This window comes from Equus quagga, chromosome 13 (assembly GCF_021613505.1).
Source record: "Equus quagga isolate Etosha38 chromosome 13, UCLA_HA_Equagga_1.0, whole genome shotgun sequence".
Taxonomy (NCBI): Eukaryota; Metazoa; Chordata; class Mammalia; order Perissodactyla; family Equidae; genus Equus; species Equus quagga.
Window position 1 is genome coordinate 100,540,263 of NC_060279.1, and position 9,295 is coordinate 100,549,557.

General features: G+C 41.5%; 1 pseudogene; it reads left to right on the forward strand.

Annotated features, from left to right (window-relative positions):
• Positions 1-76: 76 nt before the first annotated feature.
• LOC124249808 (uncharacterized) lies at positions 77-5,644 on the forward strand (annotated as a pseudogene).
• The last annotated feature ends 3,651 nt before the right edge of the window (positions 5,645-9,295 follow it).

A 9,295-nucleotide genomic window follows, 5' to 3' on the forward strand; every position in this document is an offset into this window, starting at 1 on the left:
AAAGCCCCCCGGTACATAGTTGTGTATTCTTCATTGTGGGTTCTTCTAGTTGTGGCATGTGGGACGCTGCCTCAGCGTGGTCTGATGAGCAGTGCCATGTCCGCGCCCAGGATTCGAACTAAGGAAACACTGGGCCGCCTGCAGCGGAGCGCGCGAACTTAACCACTCGGCCACGGGGCCAGCCCCAAGGGGTTAAGCTTCTTGAAGTATCAGTTTTACTTGAAAATTAAATTTTCAGCGGAAATTTTAAAAAATCTAAGACTAAAACATGATTTTTAAAATATGAAATAGTAATTTATTGTGATAAAGAATGCAAAATGACCATGAAAGAAGGTTTCAAAAAAAAAAATCTCTGTTATAGGGTAACTGGGAATATGGTTGGTATTCTTTGGTGGAGGTGAAATAGATGGGCAATTTACTAAATTCTTACTCCATCTGTGTAAGCAGAAGAGTTCTAGGTCAAGTGAACAAAAACCTAACATGAATAATAAAAACAGAGTGTCATGGCCCCTCAGTCAGCTCCCAGACTTGACCCTGTGTACAGACCCAGAACCCCTTAAATGAAAGACCCTGCTACTTTGCCAAAAATTAATTTAATTTTTCCCCAAGCCTTCCCAAAGGAACCTATCCCCTTTACCAGGGTGACTGTACATTGAGGAAAAGGAAATAATCTGAACTTTCAGGTACTGAAAGGACGCTGGCTCTGAACTGACACTAATTGCAGGAGACCCAGAACATCACTGTGGCCTACCAGTCAGAGTAGGGGCTTATGGAGGTCAGATGATCAATGGAAGTTTAGCTCAGGTCCATCTACTGGTGGGCCCAATGGTGCTCCAACCCATCCTGTGTTTTTTCCCCCTAGTTCTAGAATGGATAATGGAATAGGCATACTCGGCAACTGTCAGAATCCCCACATTAGTTCTCTCACCTGTTGAGTGAGGGCTGTTATGGTGGAAAAAGACACATGGAAGCTACTAGAACTGCCTCTATCTAGAACACTAGTAAAGTAAAAGAAATACTGCATTCCTGGAGGGACTGCAGAGATTGCTGCCACCATTAAGCACTTAAAAGATGCAGAGAGGTGATTCCCACCACATCCCCATGCAACTTGCCTGTCTGGCTTGTGCAGAAGACAGATGGCTCTTGGAGAATGAAGATGGATTATCGTACCAGGTGGTGACTCCAATTGCAGCTGCTGTAACACATATGACTTCATTGCTTGAGCAAATTAACACATCCTCTGGTACCTGGTATGCAACTGTTGGTCTGGGAAATGTTTTTTTCCCTCCATCTCTGTTAATAAAGACAACCAGAAGCAGTTTGCTTTCAGCTGGCAAGGTGAAGTACAGCACTACACCTTTAATGTCCTGCCTCAGGGGTACATCAGCTCTCCAGCTATATGTCACAAATTAGTTCACAGGGATCTTGATTACCTTTCTCTTCCAGATGTCACACTGGTCCATTACACTGATGGCATTATGCTGATTGGACCTATCAAACCTAGGGGACCTTTGCTCGTGTAGTGAGCAAAAAGTAGCCACTACTCTAGACTTATTGGTAAGACATTTGTGTGTCAGAGGGTGAGAAATAAATCCAAGAAAAACTCGGGCCTTCTACCTCTGAAATCTCTAGGGATCCAGTGGTGTAGGGTATGTCAAGATATCCTTTCTGAGGTGAGGGATAAGTTGTTGTTGCATCTCGCCCCCCCACAACTAAAAAAAAAAGGCGCAAAGTTTCGTGGGCCTTTTGGAGGCAACATATTCCTCATTTGGGTGTGTTACTCTGGCCTAATTACTGAGTGACCTGAAAAGCTGCTAGTTTTAAGTAGGGCCCAGAACAAGAGAAGGCTCTGCAACTCTGCAACAGGTCGAGACTACTGTACGTGCTGCTTTGCCACTTGGCCATATGGCCCAGCAGATCTATTGGTGCTTGAAGTATCAGTGGCAGATAGGGATGCTGTCTGGAGCCTTTGGCAGGCCCCTATAGGTGAATCACACAGAGCAGGCCCTTAGGCTTTTGAAGCAAAGCCCTGCCAAAAGAAACAGATTTTGATGTGCTACTGGGCCTTAGTAGAGACTGAACACTTAACCATGCGCCGCCAAGTTACCATGTGACTTGAGCTGCCCATCATGAACTGGAGGTTATCTGACCCAAGAAGCCATTAAGTTGGGTGCACATAGCATCACTCCACCCTTAAATGGAAGTAGTATAAACGTGATCAGGCTGAGAAGGCCCTGAAAGCACAAGCAGTTCTCTTGTTGGGCGGAACTTGAAGGAATGCACCTGGTTGTTTATTTTGCTTGGAAGGAGAAATGGCCAAATTTGTGATTATATAGCTGTTCATGGGCTGTGGCCAGTGGTTTGGCTGGATGGCCAGGGAGTTGGAAGGAACATGATTGGAAAATCGGTGTCAAGGAAGTCTGGGAAAGAGGTATGGACCTCTCTGGGTAAAAGTGAAGATATTTGAAAAAAAAAAAGTGAAGATATTTGTGTCCCATGTATGCTCACCAAAGGAGGATTTTTATAAAGTGGATAGGATGACCCATTCTGTGAATACCACTCAAATTCTTTCCTCAGCCACCCGTCATCACCCAGGGGGCTCATGAACAAAGTGGCTGTGGTGGCAGTAATGGAGGACACATATGGGTTCAGCAACATAGGCTTCCATTCACCAAGGCTGACATCCCTACGGCCACTGTTGAATGCCCAGTCTGCCAGCAGCAGAGACCAACACTGAGTCCCTGATACGGCATCATTCCCTGGTGGCAGGTTGATTACATTGGACTGCTTCATCATGGAAGGGGCAGCATTTTGTTCTTGCTGGAATAGACACTCTAGATACAAATTTGTCTTTACTGCACATAATGCTTCTGCCCAAACTACTATCCGTGAACCTGCAGAATGGCTTATCCATTATCCTGGTATTCCCTGCAGCTTTGCTTCTGATCAAGGAACTCCTGTCACAGAAAATGAAGTGCAGCAATGGGCCCATCCTCATGGAATTCACTAGTCTTACTATGTTCCCCACCATCCTAAAGCAGCTGACTTGATGGAAGAGTGGAATGATCTTTAGAAGACTCAGTTACAATGCCAGCTAGATGCCAGTACCTTGCAGGGCTGGGGCAAGGTTCTCCAGAAAGCTGTATATGCTCTGGATCAGTGTCCAATATCTGGAGCTGTTTCTCACATTGCCACGATTCATGAGGCCAGGAATCAAGGGGTAGAAATGGGAGTGACAGCACTCATTATTACCCCTAGTGACCCAGCAGCAAAATTTTGCTACCTGTCCCCACAGCCTATGCTCTGCTGCCCCAGAGCTGTTGGTTCCAAAGGGAGAGATGCTTCTCCCAGGAGATAGAATGATTCCATTGAACTGGAAGTTAAGACTGCTGCCCGGCCACTCTGGGCTCCTCGTCCCTCTGAATCAATAGGCAAAGAAGGGAGTTACTCTGCTGACTGGAGTTACTGATCCTACTAACAAGGGAAGTTGGACTGCTGCTCCACGGGGAGGTAAGGAAGAGTATGCCTGGAGTACAGGAGATTCTTTGGGCATCTCTTAGTATTACTGTGCCCTTGATAACAGTGAATGGAAAACTACAACTCTATTCAGGCAGGATTACTGATGGGCCAGATCCTTCAAGAATGAATGTTTGGGTCATCTCACCAAGTAAGAAGCACAGCCAGCTGAGGCGCTTGCTGAGGGCAAAGGGAATACGGAATGGGTCGTGGAAGAAGGTAGCTATAAATGCCAACTATTACCATGTGACCAGCTTCAGAAGTAAGGACTGTAACTGTCATGAATTTTTTCCCTTATTTTCTTGTGTGTGTATATATATATATATCAAATATCTCTGTTTTCTTCCCTTTTTATCCATTTATCATGTAACATAAAATGTACTTACCTTATATCATAGTATTTAAGTATTGTTAACTTTACAGCATGATACTTAAGTTATGGGATATCAAGGAGAAGAGTAAACATCACCCAAGGACTCTGCATCCTCTTCTGGGGATAGGGTTCGTGTGTTTTTTGGTTGCATGCAGGACAGTTGTATCATGTTAGGTCATGGAAGTATGACCTTGTTACTGTCTTTATTTGGAGATAAAATAAGGTTTAAGGAGATGCGTATAGGTGCCAAGTTGACAAGGAGTGGACCTATGATGATTAATTTTATGTGTCAACTTGGCTGGGCCACAACGTCCAGATACTTGGTCAAACATCATTCTGGATGCTTCTGTGAAGGTGTTTTTGGATGAAATTAAGTCAGTAGACTCTAAGTAGAGTTTACCCTCCATAATTTGAGTGGGCCTCATCCAATCAGTTGAAGACCTTAATAAAACAAAGACTGACCTCTCCCAGAGCAAGAAGGAACTCTGCTAGCAGACAACTTTTGGACTGGAACTGCACCTGTTCAACCTGCTGACCTGCCCTGCAGATTTTGGACTCACCAAGTCTCCAAAGTCTCATGAGCTGATTCCTTAAAATCCCTCTCTCTCTGTCTAGATTTATAGATAGATATAGACATATACATACACATGTGCACACACCCACGTCCTGTTGGTTCTGTTTCTCTGGAGAACACTAATACTCTATTCTAAGTATTTTATGTATTGTCTCATTTAATCCTCATGCGAACCCTCTGTTTTCCCAGTAAACTGATTAGGTAAGTGAGGCACCAGGACCTGAAATAACTTGTGAAATGTCACAGAGGTCCTGAGAGATGGAACCAGAATTCCAAAGCCCTCAGTCTTTACTTAACTACTAGATTATATCATTTTCCAACTCTGTACCTTCTGCTGTGCATCCTGTCTGCTTCACTAAGCCATTCCTGATGAGTATCTCTCTTTGACAATTAATTTGGAACCAAAATCATGATTATAATGTGGTCTATTTTTTAACACATTGTTTATTCCTATCTTTTTTTTTTTTAACTAATTATTGATTATCAGGAATTCCTCTTCGGTGAACATCTTTGTGATACTTTTTTGTTCATTTTTATAATTTCTTCCTAAGACAAACTGTCCTAGAAGTGTGATTTGTCTGTAAGACGTTGGACATGTCCACAATTTGCAAGAAGCTATGCCTATGTACTTGGAAGAAACACAGACTAATAAGATATAATTGCTACGTTAATTGTTCATAATTCAACAGGGGTATAAAAGTAAGTCAAAGGCAGAGCATGACAAAGACCTGGAGAAGTACAATGATAAACCATGGGAGTTGATAGGAAAGAATTCTAACTACAGCAACTTGTCCAGTTATTGCGAATTCACAGCAACTGTGGGTGTGAATGAATTTTCTCTGGGCAAGTTTACGCCCTACAGTTTTGATTCTCTTGATGTTGGGTCCAAAGAGAAACTAATGGAGCAAGGTGCTTCTCTCACTGGTTGCAGGGCCTGATGGCTAATATTTCAGAAGTGAAATAAATCCTTCTGTCAAGAAGACATAAAACAAAGCGGCAAGACCAACGTTTGAGCCTCTTAGCTCTTCTTTTCTAGTCAGAAAAGCACGTCACAGGCATGCTTGGAACTAACAGTTTGCTGTAAGGGAACATAAGAGAAATCATTCATAGCCAACTGTATTTAGAATATTCTGAGCAGTAAATCTAACCTAAAGACTTATAACAGTTTCTTTTACCTATTTGTTGAAGAACTTCCATTTAATAAAATTCCTTAAAACATATATTCTAAAATCAATATGTGGTTTTTGTAAAGAAAACAGGAAGCATACTTAACTTTAAATTTATGTAAGTTATGGAAGTATACTTAAACAAAAAATCAGTATCACAGCCTACAAATCACCAATGTTAACATTTACAGTATAAATCTAGCTATTTGTTTTTCTATTGCTGATGTCTGACATTCCATCTGTAATGGCGTATGTGTACATTTTGATAAATGGAATAGTTGTACATATTGTGTAGTAACCTGCTTTAGCCACTGTCAGTATATTTTGAGTTTTTATATATTTTTTGGTTATTCTACAACTTAATTTTTAATGACCACTTAAAATCTCATTGTGAGGCAGTTCTGGAATTTATTAAACTAGTATATTCTTGCTGGATTCAGAAAACTGAACCATGCCAGAAAAATTCCTTCTATATGCTGCCTAGCTCCCATGTCTGCCCCACCTTCCCCTTTCCCACAGGGTCATATGGGACTAGACTTTGTAGAGTTGGAGTGTTTTTGTCATTTGCAGGACTGTCATTTCCAAGGATGTCCATCAAGTTCTCCCAGGTGGAGGGTGAGTGCCTGAACCCTGCTCAGAGGGACGTAATTACAAGGATGTGATGTTGGAGCCTGGTCTTGCCAGTTAAGAACATTTTCCCTCGTTATTTATAATCTGCTTGCTGGAAGTATCTTCCTTCATTATGAATCTCTGGAGAGCCTTTGAAGAACTGATTTGACGTTTGTATAATTGGAAACAAACAACTGTATTTTATCATTACTGAGACTTCATTTTCTCGACACCTAAGGTGACCTTATCTTCCTTTGGCCCTTCTGTTCCTCTTCCCTGATTACATCACTACAGCAGACCTAAGTCCCATTTCTTTTCCTATATGTAGGATTTTATATCTCTAAGCCAGATGTGATTTCCCCATTGCAGGAAAGGAGACAGCCCTGAGTGATGGAGAGAGCAGTGAGTAAATGGGCTCCAGGAAGAGGCAAGCCATTGCAGGTAAAGCTCAGCTAGTGTGAACAGTCAGAACATTTAAGATGTTTGAGAAGCTTCTTTCTCAGAGGCCAGAGGAGACAACTGAGGTCGCCTCAGCCTGAATTCCCAAAGACTGCTTAATCCCTTGCATATTAGTTTTCTGTGGCTGATGTAACAAATTATCACAAACTGTGTAGCTTAAAACAATAGATATTTATTCTCTGTCACAGTTCTGGGGCCAGTAGTCTAAAATCAAGGTGTCAGCAGGGCCATTTTTTTTCTGTCAAGTTTTTTCATCTTTCCTTCAATTTTAAGAGGTATTTTTAAATTGAGGTATAATTGACATAGAACATTATATTAGAATCATGCATTGCTTAATGACGGGGATACAATCTGACAAATGCATTGTTAGGCAATGTCCTCGTTGTGCAAACATCATACAGTGTACTTACACAAACCTAGATGGTATAGCCAGTACACACCTAGGCTATATGGTACTAATCTTATGGGACCACCATCATGTATGCGGTCCATTGTTGACTGAAACATCATTATGCAGTGCATGACTGTACAGTGCAACAGCAAAGAACAAGACTTGAGGCATGTGACTGTAGTTTCAGATGTACAACATAATGAGTCGATACTTGTATATATTGTGAAACAAAGAGTTTTTCTGTTTTTTGTTCTTGTGTTTTTTTTGGTGAGGGAGACTGGCCCTGAGCTAACATCCGATGCCAGTTTCCCTCTATTTTGTATATGGGATGCTGCCACAGCATGGCTTGATGAGTGGTGTGTAGGTCCACACCCCAGATCCAAACCCGCAAACCCTGGTCCGCTGAAGTGGAGCACACGAACTTAACCACTACACCACCAGGCTGGTCCCAAGAGTCTTTTTCAATGTTAGTAAGTCTTATGGACTGATTTATGTCCTCCTCCTGCAGATTCATATGTTGAAGCCCTAACGTGGTTGTATTTGGAGACAGGGCCTTTAAAGAGGTAATGGAGTTAAAATGAAGCTCTTGGGGTGCGCCCTCATCCAGTCTAACCAGTGTCCTTAAAACAGGAGATAAGGACATAGAGAGAGAGAAACACAAGAAAGATGTGTGCATACAGAGAAAAGGCCATCTGCAAGCTTGACCTTCCAGTCTCCGGAATTATGAGAAAATTAATTTCTGTTGCTTAAACCACCCAGTCTGTGGTACTTTGTTATGGCAGCTCTAGCAGAGTAACACAGCAATGTTAGCCCTTTATCTGTGATCCATCTTGCAAATATTTTTTTCCCAATTTGTAAGTTGTCTTTTGATTTGTTTTTTTGATGTAGTCAAATCTTTGAATATTTCAAATTCATCAATATTTTATTGCATCTGTTTTCTGAGTCATAGCCAGAAAGTTCTTTCTTAAACTGAAATTAAAGACGAATTTACCAATGCTTTCTTCTAGGACCTGTATAGTTTCTCTTTTTTTTTTTTTTGAGGAAGATTAGCCCTGAGCTAACTACTGCCAATCCTCCTCTTTTTGCTGAGGAAGACTGGCCCTGAGCTAACATCCATGCCCATCTTCCTCTACTTTATATGTGGAATGCCTACCACAGCATGGCTTTTGCCAAGTGGTGCCATGTCCGCACCCGGGATCTGAACCAGTGAACCCCTGGCCGCTGAGAAGCAGAACGTGTGCACTTAACCGCTGCACCACCAGGCCGGCCCGTAGAGTTTCATTTTTTATGTTTACATCCCTGATCTATTTGGAGTTTATTCTTGTGGTATGATGTGAGGTATAGATATAATTTTATTTTTTCCAAATGGCAAACTGCTTATCCCAGCTATGTGCTTATATTTTAACTTTTTATTTTGAGATCACTATAAATTTATATGCAGTTGTAAGAAATAATATAGAGAGATCCCACATAACCTTCACCCAGTTTCCCTCAATGGCAACTTCTTGTAAAACTACAGTACAATATCATGGCCAGGACATCAATATTGCTACAACCCACAGACCTTATTCACATTTTGCCAGTTTTACATGCACCCATTTATGTATGTATCTCTGTGTATATTTAGTTCTGTGCAATTTTATCACATGTAGAGTCATGTGACCACCACCACCATCACGATTCAGAACAGTTCTATCAAAGGATCCCTTGTGCTTCCCTTTCATGGCCACCGCCACCTCCTCTCCACCCCCCAATCCCTGGCAGCCTCTCTGATCTGTCCTCCATCTCTCTAGTTTTGTCATTTTAAAAATGTTATATAAATGGAATCACACAGTTTGTAACTTTGAGATTGGCTCTTTTTCACTCAGCATAATTGCCTTGAGATCCATCCAAGTTGTTGTATGTTTCAATGGTTCATTCCTTTTTATTGCCGAGTGTTTTTCCATGGTATAGATATACCCTAGTTTGTTTAACCATTTACCTATTGAAGGACATTTGGGTTATTTCCAGTTTTTGGTTACTACAAATAAAGCTGCTATGAACATTCACGTACAGGTGTTTGTGTAAATATAAGTTTTCATTTTTCTGGGATAAATGGCCAAGGGTGCGGTTGCTGGGTTGTATGGTAAGCTATGCACTTACTTTTTATTGTGAAACTTCACTTATTTCAATTTTGTTCATTCCCAGCTCTGTGGATAATAGGATTT